Source organism: Conger conger, chromosome 4 (genome assembly GCF_963514075.1).
Source record: "Conger conger chromosome 4, fConCon1.1, whole genome shotgun sequence".
Lineage (NCBI taxonomy): Eukaryota > Metazoa > Chordata > Actinopteri > Anguilliformes > Congridae > Conger > Conger conger.
In genome coordinates, this window is record NC_083763.1 from 23267037 (window position 1) to 23287748 (window position 20712).

Here is a 20712-nt window from a genome sequence, read left to right on the forward strand (position 1 = left end):
GTTAATCAGTGGCTCAATAATGTGTGCTATTAGTTCTATAAATTTGATAAAGGAACAGCAATTCTTGAAATTTGAAAATTTGAAATGTACACCGTATTGCCACATACTATCATATATGTTGATTTGATTAAATTTCCACTCATACATTATGTAACAGTGTTCAGATAGCCTTCAGTGATACAGGATTTACTGTAAAACAAAGGACTAACTGATCATTTTCACAGTGTGATCAAAAATACTATTATTTTGATGTGACAAAGAAAATAGTTGCAATGTATACATGCATTAATTTCCCTTTCTGACCACATAGTCATTATTTTAGAGGTCATTCATGATTTAAATAAAATGTCTAGGATTGTTGGTGAACATACAGAAGAATAGTTCAACACTTACAGTGAATGCCATTATTAAATACTAAGTAAATACTAATAAAAGAGTATGGAAAGTAAAATGATTTTGTCCTTTTAAATATTCTATATTTGTCTCAATAACTTAATAATGTAAATGATTCGTCAAATTTGTCTTTTCTGTTTTGATCTCATAGTCTTTATTAGAGAGGTCCTCCATTAAAGAACAAAAAGGAAAGTTTGAGCATTCTTGTTTGAAGTACACAGAAAAAATAGTCTGTTCAGCACTTACAAATAGACTCACAGAGCAACTGCGTGCACAATTGGTACTACGATAAATCATTTAGTCCTGAAATGTTCCATTTTTCATGGTGTCACTGCCACACATGCTATCCAAACATTGATTCTTACACAAACAGACAGCCAGGTATTGCCGTTTATTATTTTGCTACACACCTCATAGTTTTCAACTATAGTTTTCAGTCACATTTTATTCAAGATTGACAATCAGATTATCACAGAGCCCCTCGTAGTGGAGATGTAGAAGATCTGATAATATCGAATGCCTATACGGTAGGAAACCATTCACGTACCTATATTTCCAAATACAGGTACCCCCCCGAAAGTTAGGAAACCCCATGAAGAACATAATCTTTGCAGCATAGTGACTGTAAATGTAAAGCAATGACAAACTGTTTTGTTTATTTGCTCTGACTAAAGACCCACGACACTTCTGCTTTAAATGCATTTTTTCTGATTGAATGGTGATAAAATGATTAATTGTTCAACCTGAATTCCCACTTGACTGAGCTGGAAGGGCTTCAGAAGTCAATTTGTTATTTTATTTCTTCTTTGATGGTTGTGCTTGGGCAGGGGAGCAGAGGACATATAATCCATTTGTACTAATTCCAGAATCCCCCCCCCCACATGTGAATAAGCCATTTTGCTTTTCTCCTCAGTCTCCATTTCTTCCATATTTGCGCTTTTTTTTAATCAGTGTTTTTATCGGTTATCAGTTACTTCATTATATCTAATGCTGTGATACACAACCAGCAGGTTAAGCAGATAATTACACAGCATGTTGCTATCAGATTATTAATGATGATTATATGTTTTATTTCAAGCAGAATCTTTATCTACTTACAGTACACTCACTGAGCACTTTATTAGGTAGACCTGAACACCAGCTTGTTAATGCAAATATTTAATCAGCCAATCATGTGGCAGCAACTAAATGCATGAAAGCATGCAGATGTGGTCAAGAGGTTCAGCTGTTTTTCAGACCAAATGCCACAATAGGGAAAAAAGTGATCAAAGAGACTTTGACCGTGGAATGATTGTTGGTGCCAGGTTTGAGTATTTCAGAAATAGCTGATCTCCTGGGATTTTCTTGTCTCTAGAGTTTGCAGAGATAAAAAAAAAACTTCTAGTGAGCAGCAGTTCTGTGGGCAAAAATTTGTTGTTAATGAGAGAGTTCAGAGGAGAAGGGCCAGACTGGTTGAAGCTGACAGGAAGGTGACAGTAACGCAAATAACCACGCATTACAACGGTGGTATGCAGAAGAGCATCTCTGAACACACAACACTTCAAACCTGGATAGGCTACAGCAGCAGAAGACTTGATAGATCTAAAAAATAAGTCTAAGAAATACCTAATAAAGTGCTCACTGATTGTATAATGGGCCTTGGTTAAAATAAGTACACAAAGTGAGCTGTTTAAATGTATGTTACCTTCAATTTACAGTAGATGTTACCTACCTTAAATGACCTTCTCTGGATTTTAAGAGACATCCTCTCTAACCTACTATATTTATAGAAGAGCATCCATGCCTGTATGTGTCATTATATCTCATTCACATCACACTGAGTCATTTTGTCACACAATTTTAGCAACCTTTAAACTGTTAATATTCCACTGGGGTAGCACACAATTACACACCCAATTGATTCCGGCATCAAATTCATCATTCTGCCATCTCATTATCTACAAAGAGTATTTTCTTACATAATCTTAGCTGAGAAAACAATTGAATCTGTAAAAATGTACACTTGCCCGATCAGTTATTCTCAAGATCTGTGAAATTCCATCCCTCGGAGGAAAAAAGATCCAACATCAGTTCCACTGGCCCGAATCTACCTTCTAAATCTGAACTCTTCCCTTGCCGTCTCTAAACTAAAGCCTCCAACTCTTCAAAGAATGCATTAAAAGATTTTAGGATTTGAGTTGTTAACGAAACTTCAGTGAAGGATTTACCTTCATAACTGCAGTAGTCCTCAGTAGGCCGACTCGAGGATTTATTTTTTCTGCTTTGTGATGGATAGTTTTCAACCAGTCAATCTGCACCTCCTCTGTTGACACAAATCTCAAGGAGACATTATGTCCGTTTCCTCCGCATTGAGATTTGAAATTTCTGTCCTTGACTCCCCTGTGACTTTAGCACAGTGATTGCTGTAGCTTCCCGCACTCACCGATGGTTCACTTTGATCTCCCCGCACGTATTTCAACTGCTTCCCTGTAGCTGGCATGGAAGCAATGTCTGGAAAAGAGCTCAAAATATGGCAGATGGTTTTTAATAATCACCGTTTTAGAGTGTGAGGTGTTGCGTGGAAATGTATCGTTTAATTTGGCATCCGCATGCGAGGAAATGACCTGGTGAAAAAATACTCATAAAGGAGCCCTTGTTTGTAAATATTTCTTGTAGGTGGCAGAAAAAACACTCTAGAATAACGGCATAGAAAACATTGTGTCATAAGAAATTAATACAGCATTATACATCCTGAAAATATGTTGTTGATGGTTTGCCAGCTACACAAAAACATTAACATAGTGAATGGTGGCTAGGGTAGCCAGATTGAGAGAATTGCACGCAACATGCACTGCTGAGATGGGAATTTCAGTAATGTAGTCATGATACTGTAACACTGTGTGAAGTTTCTCATTACGGCAACCCAGAACTTAAACTCATATGTACAAATAGTTATTGCTGGACTAATATAAATGGTTTAGTTACGGTAAATTGATAGGATATAGTACAGATATAAGGAGCTGTATCCTATGAAATGGAAGCCATTTGACTTTTCATCCGTCACACTGCTTGCCCGGAAGGTACCATTAATTACAGGGCTTGAACAAGGAGCAAAACTGTATTTCTTTGCATGCAACTGATTTTATCTATCAATATTCAGTTGTTTTACGTCTGTAGCACCCCACACACAAGACCTCTACCTCCCAGATAACTGACAAAAACCTCAGCACACGGGAGTCAAGTAGCTGATGGGGAATTTGTGGGACGAAAATGTCGATTTTCAAGCAACGGAGTGGCGGTATTGAGGTCGAACAGTGTGGCCCACATCCGATTTCGCCTTCCTCTAATTGGATATTCCCTGCACTGAAACCTCCTCAAGCGCTACACCTGTGAACCGTGAAGGTAAAAAAGGAAGAAAATTCCCACCTCTGTGGGTTGGCAGCACTGGAGTATGACGTGCTGTATCTAGAAGACCCAGCTGCCAGATTCCAGTCGTTTGCATATGGCGCCTGGCAGCGTCGGGCCAGCGCGCCTCTTTCTTATCGTGAATTGAAGGGACAGGTTTATTTCTGCTTGTTCAACGAGACGCATGTCACATGCAGACATGTTCCCTGCCAATCATGACTCTGCTCAGATGTTTAATTAGTTCTCATTAGAAGCTTTGCATTTTGGTAAATAATAAATGACTGACTTGATACACTACACACATAAATTCTCCCAGAGGTAAAATCACAAGCATGAATATCAATGCCTCTCGCAGCTCCAAAAATAATTTTGCTTGAAAAAATAAGCCTGTCTCCTCTCTTGCCATCAACAAAAATATTTTGTTACATACAATTGGAATTAACAGATTAGCTGTAGAAATGCTGACACTCTCTCTCAGAGAGAGAAATACTGTCTTTCTAAAATGAGGATTCATCTCACCAATAGTGATACAGAAACACATCGTTCAACACCTCACATCAATAAACTCAACAATCATCACTGTTAAACACAAATGTATTGCCAGTGATTGTTTACTTTTGGTGATTTTCAACATCTATTTGTATTTTTTTCCCCTTAAACTGAGGATTCACTGGCTTCACTTCAGTTTCACTGTATGGTTTCCATCAGTTGCCAACGAGTTTCAAGAGCTTGCTGTTGACACCTTTCATCCCATTTCCTTTTCATGCTTCTTTTTCATGTCACTCTAGTCATTACTCATGCAAGCAGATTTGCTCTAAAATATTTGCTAGGAAAGTTGTTAAATGCGTATTGTTCATTGGGTGAATACAAACGTTTTGCCTGTCAAGAAAAATGGGTTGAAGGAGCAATAAATAGGAAGTTATCTTAAGACGATACAAAGTTACAAACACTTTGTACAATATCTCTTCACTGGTTCTCCGTTGCCCTGTTGAGTTACTTACATTGTTAATATTCATGTACAGTAACTGAAGAAGGTATCCTGTGCTTAGAGCAGACTTCCTCACTGAACCGTTTCAATTGTGATTTTCATTCTCTGAAGCAGTTATTTCGAAAAATTAAGGAAAAGCAGCCATTGTCCGTTACATTAAAAGACCATGGTTACAATTTATTACAAGTGGCAAGTCCGTGGTTAGCTTGCTAAGTGACGGATATTTAATTTCCCTCCCTGGTTTTAAGATGGGCGGTGTATAGGCTAGCTACATACAAGTTCCACAGATACATAGTTTGTGAGGAATGAGACACACTACCGTTCAAGTGTGGGGTTTCTTTTCTTTTCCTGCTTTTTCTCATTGAATCAGAATATTTTTTTAATTTAATATTCTGATAATATTCTAATGATTTAAAATACTTTTTTTTTAACTTTCCCTGATATTTCCCTGGTAATTACCTGCTAAGGGTTGCAATTATTACTTAGGAACAAGCAAATATGTTATGATGTATGACATCATGTCCAGGTGTATAAAAATATTGTCTGGAATGCTGGAAATAAACACATTATACAGGCAAGAAATTACTAATGTAATACATCAACCCATGCACTGAACATGCATTTTTCAAAAGTAGTTTTTTCTTTCTCTGAATGAAGGCTGAAAGGATAAAGAGTCAAATGTTAGTGTGGTTGTCTCCTTGCTGCACAGAAGAAAGGGATAATTCCCCAGCATATCAGAGATTCGTGTTTAGCTCTTGCAGCCAGGTTCGGAAATAATCACGTTCTCCAGAGGAGTCTGTTTGAAATGTACCTCAAAGAGGTGATGCTGACAGAGCACAAAATCATAATACACAATTGTAGTCCGACCACACTTGTTTGCGAACACTTAAATTGCGATAAAATATTATAGTATAATGCTTCCCCGGCTTTTCTGAATTCATTCATGATGCCAATTACACCGCATCTCATTTATTTCACATCTTCTCTATCACAAATAGATGTTAAGTGGCAGAGCAGAGGGAGACATCTCCACCCATGTATGGATACGACCTACAAATTAACCTTTACACATTGGGAAGAATGTTAAGCCACTGGAAAATAGGAGAATAAGAGGAAGGGGGAGCTTTTTATCAGCCCGACCTATTGGAACAGTGCCACATCTGTGTCTTCGGGGAAAGGGTGTCAGATGCAAGTCGCTTGGCGGAAACACTCTGTTTCGGAGTCCTTGGAGATCGGAGTCTGAGGTCCCAGATTAGCGCGGTGAATTCACAGCCTCGCCTTGACAGATAGCAACCTTTCGACAGGAGTTGCAGCCTCAACTCTCGCAGGCTGGATAAATTCAGGTGCTCTCACCGCGTCACCCCATTTACATTCAGCTCACTCATCGAGCCGTTCCCCCCCCTTCTCCTCTGATCAATCTCGCATACAAATGGCAGGTACTGTAGGCTCCCAGCCGTACGCTGCGCGCTTCTTCCTGCCTACAGGCGAACGGAGACACAGGCGCACAAACATACACCCCACGCCTGAAACCGCAGTCACATCACAAGTATCACTAATTGTCTCATTTGAGAAACAGTGGAGTCGATAACAGGGCTCTGATTTTATACATTGATTTTTTTATAGCATCCCACTGTGAAATTAGCAGCGCTCACAGACATTGTAATTGAATTTTTATGTTGTGGGTTTGGGGCTTGAGACTCGATGTGCCCTGAATGACAAGTCTCCCCACACGGAGAATTGGAATCCTCACGCTGGCAAGTAAACAGGAACTGAAAATAGCTGGGGAGGGAAGTCTCTCCCAGCCTAAAGTCAAATAAAACCTTTGAGACCGACAGATTTCATTCAGAACTGCAACAAAAGACAGCCTCCCAGTTTCAGGAAGATTTTGGCAGAAACAAAACTACACAGTATAGATGTTCCATGTTTGATGCTGTTGGAACTATTCGTTTCTATTGAAATTCATGTATAAAGTTTTAATTTTTATGAAAAAGCTTGTTCTGTGAGGGAATTCAGTCAGCTGCTGGCTCATTTTTATAATGTCCTTTAGTCTCTCATTAAAATTGAGCACTTCTCATCCATTGTTCTCCAGCAGGCTAAAGAGAGGGACCAGTCATATTAAAAGAAGCATCACTTTTTTTTTCTTTTTTTGGGACTACATTCAAGATTCATGGAGGGACCCATATAATTAATGGAGAGCACTTTTAGACATGTAGCAGCGCTTTTCCCAGCCATTTCTCGTCCTGTTTCAGACTACATAATGTTCCTTCTTGTCACATATTCATGACTAATCTTCCCATTGACCTCACCTTCACTTTGCCTGCCTTCCCTTCCTCCCAGTAATACACACACACACACACACACACACACATATATATAGTAAGTGCACACAAATACATACACTTACTGTACATTCACAATCCACACACACACTCACATGCGCACGCACACAAATACACACACGCAAACCTGTGCCCATTAAGCCACGTCCTGCCATCACCGTGGCCTCTTGGGAAGATATAGAGTGAGCCACACCAGAAGGCAGGAGAGTGCTGATAATGCGACACAGGCCTGCTCCCTCTGCCCTGGTGCAACACGACAGGCTTTTCTTCTGTTCTCCAATTTACACCTTTATCCAGGCCATCATGTCCTTTTTGGATCAAAAAAATACACAATCACTGAACGAGGAATCGATACATGTACCCGATGATAAATGATTAAATGAACCTTTCGTTTTTAACCAAAGGTCTTTACGCTTCGGTATCGTAAGCTAACCGGATGTAATTGTTCTTGTTCTGGTTTCCGTGCGAAAACAGAATGAAGTGGAGTTTATGAGTAAACTTGTGGCTTGGGGGCAATGGGATGTTAGAGACCAAGTTCTCATTGGCACATGATGCTCTGGGCATCTAACAGAGCTCCAGGGTCCTGTGCATATCTTACAGGTTTTGTGATGGATTTAGTGCTTTTAATCAGAAGAAACGCAGAGACTTGGCTATAGCTGTGTGGCCGAACCAGCTTCCAAGTACATAAACATGACACGGATCTCATGAGATATTATCTTTTATCAGATACAAGTGGAGATACGGCCGTATGTCAACATCTTTACCACTATTTCCAAAGTAATATTCAAATCAGGGGAAGCTAAGAATGATGCTACAATTTTCACATTCTGTTATTTTCCTGGTACACAGGAACTTCTTGATTCAAAGAAGGTTCTATATCATAAAACAGCCACTGCCCTTGAAAATAAGCCATGTATGAAATTATGGTTAAATATCAAACTGCACCCAAATGCATGGTTTAATGCTTACTAAGACACTTTCGTATTTTGCTACCCGCTTTTTTTAAAGTCAAATGACAAAGAAAGCACAATACTTCAATCACATAGTTTACTACACCAAACTAAGTATCCATCAACACAATAAAATGACCAATTTGAGAAGCCAGTTGGCGCACAATGCATTGCAATAACTGTCAGTCACCCTGGCAGAAAATTGCTGTAGAGAAGGAGTTTTTCCCTCCATTGCAGCATTATAACTATGATCACCGGTACCATAGGGATTTATGCCTCCTGCCTTATTTTTAAGAGCTATGTGCTTTTTATGACTCCAGTAAAGCGCCATTTCTTTGTTTTGACACCTCGCAGAAAATCCCTATTTGGCAGGAGTGTGACAGCGAGATTCTTGCCTACCTGAACTATGCAAAGCAATTCCAAAGGAAAACAGAGCCATCTGCATTACAGATCAGTTCACTCGTCTCAGGAAATTAGCAAATTGCTGCCTGACAGCTCCAGGAGATATCAGCTGGAACACAAAGTGGATGCTGCTTGCAGTTCTTCTTAACAAATGAGGAGTTAAGACATGGGGTTCAATGAGAACACTGCTATTTTGACATGATTTAAAGTACTATTCCGCGTTTGCTTTATCATTGTGATAAACTGGAGGTCACGAATATGGAAAATGACGTAATTATGTTCTGGATCAAAAGGTTTCCAATGGTTATTATTGTTGACTTCATTTATAATTTAATGTAGTTGATTATACAGTTGACTAAGATGAAAACAAAAACCAGCAGACCATGTGGCTCTCCAGGACCAGGGTTGCAGACCTGTAGTTATAATGCAAAATTGCCATATTAATAGTTTTTTAAAGCTTCCTGCATCTCTGATACATTTATTATCTGCATTTATATTTTCAGCAGGATGAGTATTTAACCAGCGGTTAACAATCAGCAAGCAAAGAAAGAAGCAAATGGAAGCGCCTTATATGATCATTTCAGTCGCATATTTTTTTTAATATCCAAAAGAAGAACACACTGTAATATTAACCCCCGCCCAGTGTGCATACAGTACAGTTCTAGTTTTAACACAAAATATCAACAATATCTTGAATACGAACAATATGGCACTGACATACTGTAGCAGTGGGGAAAGGAAGCTTAACAAAGACGCTTGCTGTAGAATCGTAAAAACCCCTCCGATGCTCTGTCTGATGTTTGAAGGTTGGACACATAATGAAAATGTGCAGCGTGGTCAGTTGTCACCCAGTATTCAGGGTCTTTAAATCCGGTTCTGTGGTGCCAGTCCGTCTCCCTGATATATGGAGCCGAGAGACTCCTTTTTTCAATCTGTTACCTCTGGCATTGACCTCATTAATCTTGTCACGAGGAGGGCTCCCTGTGTTTTACTCAACAGGACTCGTGCCCCCGGCCCTTCATTTCCTCTTATGAGCTGGAATACGGCTTTAAAGTATCGCCGCCACGGGGAATAGCGGGTGTCGAGACCGCTCCTCCACCATCGCTCGTTCCGAACGATAAGCGCGGCGCTCTGGCCCCGCCGCCTTACCCTCGCGGCGTAACGTGACGCGCGTCGGCGTTTTCCCGGGTGAAGACGCAGCCGTGGCTACAGACTCCCGCGTCCCACCCCAAACTGATCGATGCCCCCCCCCCCCCCCCCTTCAACATGGCAGCCTTACGAAGCCCCGGTGAGACTCACCCTCCAGCTGCGAAAAGCATCGACTTCCTCCGCACTGTTTCCTCTTGCTTAAAAAAAAATAGAATCACAGGTGAAAGCATATAGGTGGCTTACTGTGCCGTTGCTGTGTCCTTCGTTAAAAAATCCAAGAGGTTATTTAACCCCCCAGGTTGTGCAGGCTGTCCCAGGGGGCCATCGGGGAAAGAGGAGACATTGATCTCTTCAACGGTGGAATTGAGCCTCTGTCTCGGTTTGCTTCTCCTGTTAAAGAGCAATACATACAGTATAACGCCATACATTAAAAGTAGTCTGTTTAATGCATTCACATTTAAAATGTATGGGCTAGAATTTTTCATTTGATCCTATCATATTACATTACATTAATTTAGCAGATGCCCTTACCCAGAGTGACTTACGGTGTATGAGAACATAGAGTATGTGCATTCACCTGATTTACGTGAGAGATGTAGTAACATTTGTATATCAGCCAGTATACACACAGTGAACACTTTATTAGGTATTTATTCGACTTATTTTTTAGACTTATTGGTCTTCTGCTGCTGTAGCCTATCCACTTAAGGGGTTAGATGTGTTGGGTGTTCAGAGATGCTCTATATACCACTGCTGTAATGTGTGGTTATTTGTGTTCCTTTCAGCTTTGACTAGTCTGGCCCTTTTCCACTGACCTCCCTCATTAGCAAGGCATTTTTATGTGCACTGAACTTCTGCTCACTGGATTTTCTGTTTTTCACACCATTCTCTGCAAACTCAAGAGACTGTTGTGCATGAAAATTCCAGATCTTCCCCATTCTGACAATTGGTCTGAAAAACAGCTGAACCTCTTGACCATGTCTGCATGCTTGTATGCACTTAGTTGCTGCGACATGATTGCAGATTAAATATTTGCATTAACAAGCTGGTGTACAGGTCTACCTAATAAAGTACCCAGTGAATTTATATGTAACATCATTAAAACACTAATGCAAATTAACCTATTGAATCATGTTTCAATTCAAGATTGATTTGAGGTCTTGCATTGCCTTTGTTTTTATATATAGATCTCTTTTATATATAGTTCTTTTTGTCTTATATTGTATATGGTATTCCACTGAATTATGATATAATCCATAATAATACAGAAACATTTTGCACACGTTCTCTATTTATTTTCCCCTTTAATCATTAACTGCTGAATCCAAAGAGTGGAAAAGCTTAGGCAAGGAGCCACGAAAGTTAAGCTTCATGGTCAACCTTTTATTCCACATGAGATCTCAATTGACTAATTCATTGGACAAGATTTCCAATAAAGCAAATGTAATATTCTTCAAACGTATTAGCTTGTAAATGCTCTCCTGATACTGGTGTGCGCACGTGTGTGTGTGTGTGTGTGTGTGTGTGTGTGTATACATACAGTATATGCATGTGTTTGTGTGTCTCTGCATGTCTCTGCATATTTTTTCACCCAGCCTCAAATCTTCAGATTCAATTCAGTACACCGGAAATCACAGGACAGATCACAAAGGTACCTGAAACAATTACTGTTGCGGTTGGTAATGAGGTTTGAAATGGTTCAGGCTTCACTTTTTCCCTTATTTGAATTGGGAATGAGAGTTGTGAATCTGCAGTCCTCTGGAGATTCTCATGGACTATAACTGCAGCACTCCCTCTGTCAGTCTCACTCTGCAGGGCTGTTTTACCAAATAAATCAACTGTTTTTCACATCCGATCGTACAGGCCACAGGACTGTTCCCAGGAAAGAATTAAGGCTTAACAAAGACTTGTTTATTGTTAATGCTAGCTGAAGTGAGGAAGTGTATGTGTGCATACATGTGTGTGTGTGTGTGTGTGTGTGTGTGTGTGTGCATGTGTTGGGGTGATTGCTGCTGTGTGTGACAAAGCTATAAATATGAAACTTGTTTCAGGGGTTGCCCTGGTAATCACTGAGTTTCTCCACCTCAGTGATCAGCAAACCAAACATCTGAATCAACCCTCAGGATGTGACAAAGCCTTTTAACATTAGCTTTTTACAGTTAATTGTAATGCAGCTGACACTTTTGTTTTCCATTTGCCGGATTATTTTCATGGTGACATGAACAAACATTTAGTTACAGGATATTTGACCTAATTTGATGTCACTAGCTTGATTACAATAACACCTGCATGTATGATTAATTTTAATTGCCAACCACTTAGCTAATTTAAGGACCACATTACATTCACTCTGCTGAATCTGTGGGGGTGGGGGCACCGGGGGCTGTACAGGTATTGATGCAATTTTATGAGTCATTATGTTCATTATGTTCTATAGTGGTAGTGAACTATTTGAGTGTTTTATTAGTCAATGACATCAATCACATTTTAACAAAAATTATTTGTTATCTGTCAGACAAGCTGCAAAGTATTTGTAAGGGAGCGGGGGTCGGAGGACCAAACGCGACCAAGTTGGGTACTAAAAGTTATCCACAAGATGTGAGATAACCACTAATATTTTCTGGGGGGCATACCTAGAGACAAGGATACACTCAAGAAGAGGAAGGGGAAAACAAGAAAGGGATTAAATAACTCCCAGGCAATTAGCCAACCAATAAAACAACCTTTCAAAACGGTCAAGAAGTCTAATCTGACTTGGGCAAGGAAATAACAAACTCAACCTCACGTCCAACTGATTACGGCGGTAGGAAAAATGAGCCGAGCAATAACTGCAGTAACTGCAGCAGTGCCAGGGAGAAAACTATGCAGGCTTCAAACTGCATTATAGCCCACCTAGGACGAGGAACGGCTAACTGATAACGAAAGACACACTAGACAACCTCTCTCTAAATCCACTGACCCAGCAGGAATACTAACCCAAATACTAGCATACACAAAAAACATTAACACTCTAATTCAACTGACGAAACAGGATGGTTTATACATAGGCGCAAAGTGTACCCAAACAGCGACAGGGTCACAGGGGTCTCAGACACAGAACCCCAAGCTTATGGGCGAGTTTGCAAAAGCTCTCCTCTGAGAGGTACGATTCTCCAGTGACCTTCTACACCACTTGACTTTAGGAAAGTCAGCAACTTTGGATATTCACCAGACGCTCACCTAGGCTCAACCGACTGCAGGAGACTTACTAATGTGCCAACTAAATGCACCTACTGCAGGGATATTCAACACAAACCCCCAGGCCGGTCATCAAGTTATGCAAGGCTCTTCAATGAGAAGGTCTCCAATGACCGTGCATTTAGTCTTTCTTCGGAGTTTGTATTAGTACAACATGTTGTACATTGTGAGGTTTGAGTCTTTAATGGAGCACCTGTGTCACTGACGGTGTTACTGTAAAGAGGGAAGGAACTCTGGGATTGGAATCGTTGCACACATTTCTCACATTTCTCACATTATTTGGCAATATTGTTTGAATGCGTAGACCTGCAGTATACACATAAAGCTGTTGGCCATGTTAAGGTTGATAGATACCATCCAAAATCTGAGACAGTACTAAAATTGGGGAAGTCACAGAACTGCTGAAAAAATGATGAAAATCATGGAATCCATGACACCCATGAATTCCTTGGTAGACACCCGGTCTTAATTGTAGGATATCAACTGCCAACAGCTTTTTTGTGCACAGAGAAATTTTGAAACAGAGAAACAGTCTTGAAGTGGCCCATCAAGTTACTGTATATTACTTGAACATGCATTAATCTCCATTTCTAGGGCTTGCATGGCACATTATACCCAATATTAGTATTTACATTATTACCATAGACATAACTTCATACCTACTGTAGTCTGATCAGTGAGGTTTGCATAGATTACCCAGTGCAGCATTATAAAGTGGTTTCAGAATTTAAACCCCTTGCCCTCTCGATCCCCTCCCAAGCACATTTTTTTTAAACGTCTTTGAAGATAAATAATTCTGATAGTTGTTGACTGTTCTTGACTGTTGTTAGGAACTACCAGCCCTTATCACATCTTCCCTTTTTAGAAAAATAGTTTTTTAATCAGCTGAATGAGTTCCTCTGTAGTAGTGATGTGCTTGACACATTGCAGTCTGGTTTTAGGGCGAACCATAGCACAGAGACTGTACTACGTAAGATCATAAATGATCTCAGAATGAACACCGATGCCAATAAACTTCTCCTTGACCTCAGTGCAGCCTTTGACACTATCGATCATGATACCCTTTCAGACTGACTTGAAAAACACATTGGTCTGTCTGGCACAGTTCTACAATGGTTCAGGTCATACTTGAAGGGTCAATATTTCTTTGTTGCATTAGGTGACCATTTCCCTGGAAAAATAAGCATAACATGTGGCCTTCCACAGGGATCTATCTTGGGTCCACCCTTTATTTTTATTAATTTAATTTATATATGCTACCACTGGGCAGTGACATCAGAAAACACAACATTAATTTTCACTGCTATGCTGATGACACTCAGCTCTATATTTCTGTATCCCCAGATGATTTTAGCCCCATCAACACCTTAGTTAGTGTCTGAAAACTTCTTCCAGTTGAACCAAGACAAAACTGAGATTTTAGTCCTTCAGGCAAAAACCCAGAGAGAAGGTACTTGTACTTGCCCTCAACACCAAGGACCAGGTCAAGAACCTTGGCGTCATAATTGACTCACATCAGAAATGTGACAATGTTATCTTTTAACCATCTCAAAAATATTGCCAAGGTTTGGCTGTTTCTCTCTCAGGCTGATAGTGCATGGATTTATTACCAGCAGGCTTGATTATTGCAATGCTGTCTTGTCTGGTCTACAGAAAAAAACAATTAGTCTGTTACAGTGTGTACAGAATGCAGCAGCACGCAAAGACCAGACGGAGAGCACACATCACCACCATTTTAAAGTGCCTGCACTTGTTACCGGTCAGTTTTAGAATCGATTTTCAGATCATTTTATTGGTTTTTAAGTGACTAAATAGCAGTACAACCACTTATTTATCAAAAATGCATTTTAGGTATGTCCCTGACAGAGCCCTTAGGCCCTCTTTTAACTCCAAAGTCCAGAGCTAAAAGGTGAGGAGAGGCAGCTTTTAGCTATTGTGGCCCAATAATTTGGAACAGCCTGCCAGGTCTCTGAGGCCATGGTCTCTGAGGTCTCTGAGTCCATGGACATTTTTTAAAGAAATCTTAAGACACCTTTTTAGCATAGCTTTCACTTGGGTTTTATATTTATATTAATATTTATACATATATACACTCACTGAGCACTTTATTAGAAACAACTGTACTCCTACTTAATCATGCGATTATCTAATCAGCCAATCGTGTGGCAGCTGTCAATGCATACAATCATGCAAATATGGGTCAGGAGATTCAATTAATGTTGGCATCAACCATCAGTATGGGGGAAAATGTGATCTTAGTGATTGCTGGTGCCAGATGGGCTGGTTTGAGTACTTCTGTAACTGTAAAAGTTCATTCAGAATGAACTCCACTGGAAGTTTTGCAGACGGAAATGGCTTTTAGCAAAGGGGCGGTCAATGGAGAATGGCCGACTGGTTCAAGCTGACTCAAAGGCTATGGTAACTCAGATAACCACTCGGCACAATTGTGGTGTGCAAAAAGCATCTCAGAATGCAAAACTGAGATGCAACAGCAGAAGAGCATGTCAGGTTCCAACCAAGAACAGAAAGCTGAGGTTGCAGTGGGCACAGGCTCACCAAAACTGGACAGTTGAATACTGGAAAAACTTAGTCTTGTCTGTTGAATCTCGATTTCTGCTGTGACATACAGATGGTATAGTCAGCCAACAGCATGAATCCGTGGACCCAACCTGCCTTATGTCAACAGTCCAGGCTAGTGACGTTGGTCTAATGGTGTGGGGAATGTGTTCTTGGCATACTTTGGGCCCCTTACTATCAATCAATCATTGCTTGAATGCCACAGCCTGTTTGAGTATTGTTGCCTGCACATATTGTTGCATGTGCATCCCTTCATGGCTACAATGTACCCATCTTCTAGTGTCACAAAGCAAAAGTCGTCTTAAACTGCTTTCGTGAACATGACAATGAGTTCAATGTTCTTCAGTGGCCTTTCCAGGATCCAATAGAACACCTTTGGGATGTGATAGAAAGGGAGATTCACAACATGAATGTGCAGCTGACAAATCTGCAGAAATTGTGTGATGCAATCATGTCAACATGGAACAGAATCTCAAAGGAATGTTTTCAACATCTTGTGGAATCCATACCACAAAGAATTGAGGCTGTCCTGAGAGCAAAAAGAGGCCCTACCCAGTATTAGTATTAGTGTTCAGTGAGTGTATATTATTCTTATTTATTTTATTTATTTTTGTCATTACAATTACCACTTTATTATTATTATTATTATTATTATTATTATTATTATTATTATTATTATTAATGGGGTTTTTTTCTTATTTTGTTTTGTTTTGTTTCCTACCCTCTCTGATTTACTTTTTATATATATATTTTATTTATTTGTACTACTTCTGCTTTTATACATTTTTATTTTATCTGGCCTTGTTTGTCTGTTGTGTTTGTTGTTGCACCACTTTTACTACTGCAGCTGTTTGCCATCATTTTTATCATTCTTATCTTGATTTCAGTTCTGTCCTCTGGTCTTAAATGTTTTTTTGTATCTTTCAATCACCCTATTTGCATTCTGTCTTTTATGTACAGCGCATTGTGTTGTACCCGCTGTAGGAAATGTGCTTTATGAATACATTTTTATGGATTGATTGTTTGATAATACCCTTTTGATGATGACAGTTTACACTATGTTGAATAACAAGCCTGGGCTCTTCTAATATTGCCAAAAAAAAAATTATAAAAAATATATATAAAAAATAAACAAATAAAATGAGCATGAATTCATGTTGCTGTTCATCAACTCTGTTGCTTAGAGTTGCTGTTCTCCAAGGAAGTCCAGAATCCGGAATTCACCAACATTTGTGCGGTTTGTTTTATCTGTTACTTTTCTTACCTTATGTGGGGAAAGTGCAATAATGCTTCCTGCTCTCTCATTGCCAATCAGAATTCCATTACTGTGGAGGTCACAGCCTCCTGCTCCGGGCGAGCGGGGTGTAGGCGTCCTGGCACAGCACTTCAATTTCTAAATAAGTATATAAATAAATAAATCACGCTTTAACAATTTGTATTCCTTTTTCTACTGCATACTGAGGAGGTCTTCTGACAGATATAAAAGCAACATTTATTTAATACTATTTGCTAGGAAGTATTCATGCATTTTTAGAGCCAACAAGGTAACTCATCTTTAGTTTACAGCACACATATTTATGCACTGTGTGTGTGTGTGTGTGTGTGTGCGTGCATATATATATATATATATATATATATATATATATAGTTTATATATTTATATATACAGTATACACTTGATACTATGAGTTAATTGTCCCAACTATTTTGGGGAGGGGAGGGGGGGCAGTGACTCCTCACAGCAATTATTGAGAGGTCATGTGACCCTTTGACCTCCTTACTCATCATAGTTGAAACCATCACAGAAAAAGTTTTATGTCCACAATAAATGTTAGGCTAAGGACAGAGTGGATCTGCATGTGGCACATTCTATTTAACTGGCAGAGGTAGCAGTCTGTATTAATTAAAGACGGGCATTCATTGTTGTAGAACCCATGAGAGGAAAATGCCATTAAAGCCATATTAAATACAGTTTTACAGCGTTACCCATTAAGTTGTTGCTGAGCTGTACCTCCCCTGGCGATAAGAGTGAAATGAGAGCATTTGGTTGCTGGGCTCGGTACAAACATGCCGACGGCAAAGACCTTAGGCCCAAGCCTGCGCGCTGTCATCATTCCGCGTGTATTCCGCTGCATCATCTTGGCCTGATAATTAAAATGTTCCAGGCGTTCAGGGAAAATGTTAAAACAAAAGAGAACTTTGTGGAAATGAATACCTCCCAGCTAGATAAAAGAAATTGCAAGAGCTTTCTGTATTCTGCATCTCCTATGCAAAACTGCTGTTGATTCTTTATTTAGCTGTGGTTTCCACCGGTTGTTAGTGGCTTTCGTTTCTAATTGACAAGATGACTGACATTTCAAAATGCTAATTCTGACTAAAAAGAAAAGGAGAGCACAAGTTGATTACATAGTAGTAAATGATCCTATTAGATTTTGTTGTTCCTTTCAAAATCTCTTTCAAAGACTAGGTACAGTAAGGTTATGGTGACAATGTGAGGGTTTTGTGTTGTGTGGTCTTACTTCATATATTTTATCAAATATATGAACCAATACTGCTTATGACCAGTAGGGACAGTATCTTATTTATAAAAATACAAAAATAAAATGCATTTTGAAACTTTATTTCAGCCATCTTAAGTAGTTCAAATTAAATTTCAACAATTGCATCTGATAATTGCCTAATTGGCTAATCAAAAGAAACATTAACATTGACTCCGGATGTCCAGCAGTTGGTATTATTTTAAAGCCTCGTAATTTATTTTAGCGAGCTTGCACTTTTCAGCGGCAGTCATTATATGATTTCTCTAGCCAGTCTGTCAAGGAAAATGAGAACATTTTTTGGAAACATTTACTAAATGTTCCAGCTTCAAAATCATAGTCACTTTGAGAAGCTTATAAAGAGTGGTCTTTTGTAGGAAAACCCTTGTTGCCTTCTAAGAAGATCTTGTGCTTGATACAGCCTCCTGGAAAACCTTTTGATAATGAGATGCAAATCAGCCCCTCTGGAGAATAATGACCCATCATTTATGCCGTCCATGTATACCTGCAGGGAGACCGGAGTCATTTGTCACCGAAGAGCAGTTCAGTGCATCATGCACATCAATTTCTACACGCTCATCCTTCCACACGGCGCGATAATAGGTTTAATAATGGGCCCATATTCATGCTGTGTGAATTTTACATGCATGGATGAAATGAAATACATCAAGCAACCGGTTATGCTTATAATCAGCGTTGAGCCTGAATCAAGTGTGTCCCAGATAACTGGGATACTAGATCAAAGTCAATTGATTTGGTTTAGGAGAGCTGCTCCTTAAATTGTTGTTGGGATCAGTCTAAGCATTTAAAGCTGGAAGCTAGCAGGGCCGAGCACGTAAACAACACCAGCTGTCACCAAATTTCAACCAAGGAACTTCTGATGATTTAATTCCATCCTTACGTTTCTCCGCTCAGTCTCCTCTCTGACAAAGATATACAGTGGGCTCCAGAATTATTGGCAAGAATGGAGAAAAAAGGTTGCATATACTGTATTAAACAACATGGATAATTAGTTATATTTTATGTTCAGGCTTATGGGAAAACAATATACTTTTGTTTCAATACATTTACTCTCATGTTTCAATATTTTTTATTTAGTAATCTATTTTTTTTTGTTGAAAACTAACAATTGTAAATTAAATCAAACAAAGTGAAATTGGCAAAACAATTTTACTTCATTTAGTTAATCTCAGTTTAAAGGAACTATATTGTATCATTCTATCACTCTATAAAAATGAGGTTACAAGCATGCATGGAAAAAACTAAAGAATTGTTCATTCATAAGACACAGATGGTAATTGACCATAACAAGTCTGGTTATGGGTATGAAAAATACATAAATGGTTAAATACACCACTTAGCACTGTAAGGGCAATAAGAAAAAAGGCATAAAACGTATGGAATGGTTACAGACTTGCCAGGGAAGAGGACGCAAGAGGACATAAGTAATCCAATGATTGCAGTTTAAGAATTGCAGAGATTGGTTGTGTTTTGGGGTCACCAAGTAAAAAAAACTTTAAATGGCACCTCCATACCAACAAACTATTTGGAAGGGTGGCACAAATACAACAATTACTGAGCACAATAAACGAAACCATGCATCTTGAGTTTGCCAGACCTCATTGGGATTATGACTGGAAGAGAGTACTATAGTCAGAAGAGACCAAAATGGAATGTTTTGGCCATACACACCATCAATATGTTTGCTGCAAAATTAAATGCATACAGTGAGAATACCTATTGTCAAATCTGTTGGTGGGTCATTGACATTTTGGAGTTGTTTTGCTGCTAGTGGTCGAGGGGCACTACTTAATTCAACAAAGTACCAGAAAATCTGATTGCCTCTGCTAGGAAGCTGAGATTTGGGCATAGGCAGCTTGTCGACTCCAAAAATACATAATCCACACAGAAATGGTCAAGTTAAAACAACAACCATGTTCTGCAATGGCCATCTCAGTCTCCAGACTTAAATCCCATGATCCCTGTGGTCCGAAGAGGAGGGTACCCCAAGGATATCAATGATTCTGAAAATGTCTGCCTGGAGGAATGGTCAAACATCCCTCCAAATGTATTCTCTAACCTTATCACAAATTGTCTAATGGCTGCCATCATTCCTAAGGGTGTTTCCATATAGTATAAAACCAGGGGTGCCAATAACGCTGATATGTATGGGTCACAGCACAGAAATTAAAAACACTCATGCCCAGAAGAGGCCTGAGTGGATTTTTTGAATAACAAATATAAGTAAACATGTAAGGTATTGCACAGAAGTGAATATAGACACATGTTGCCAGTGTATTATAGCAATGATTTGGTATGTATTTGGCATGTATTTTCAAGGTGAAAATCCTGCATAGTATGTATGCCATTAAGATTATGTTAATATGTCCAATTACTTTTGGTCCCCTAAAAGGGGGGGGGGGGCTCGTTATCAGAAGGGCTGTATGTGACCATATGACCTGATACGGATGTAAAAAAATAAATTCTCCAGGAGTGCTATTCTCATATTTTCTTCCTTCTGGAAATTGGGAATTATTCATCTCTTCTGAAAAATGGCACAAAGGGTAGGTGGTCCATTAAAATGAATTTACCTCCCACTGTGTCTTTAATGTGTCTGTCTCATGTTCACAGTGGGGTGTTGGTTGCAGGTCCATAGTGAGTTAGACCTTCTCTCATCTCCAGTAAGAGACAGGACCTCTATATGTGCTCCATAAACCCCAGTACATACGTTATATTAAACTGTACACAAATTCCCA

At 39.3% G+C, this 20712-nt stretch overlaps 1 protein-coding gene across 2 annotated transcripts in view; it reads left to right on the forward strand.

The window, feature by feature from the left end:
* ntng1a (netrin g1a) overlaps positions 1-20712 on the forward strand; it is a 107591-nt gene that overhangs the window by 53288 nt on the left and 33591 nt on the right. The gene's annotated exons all lie outside the window — the stretch shown is intronic.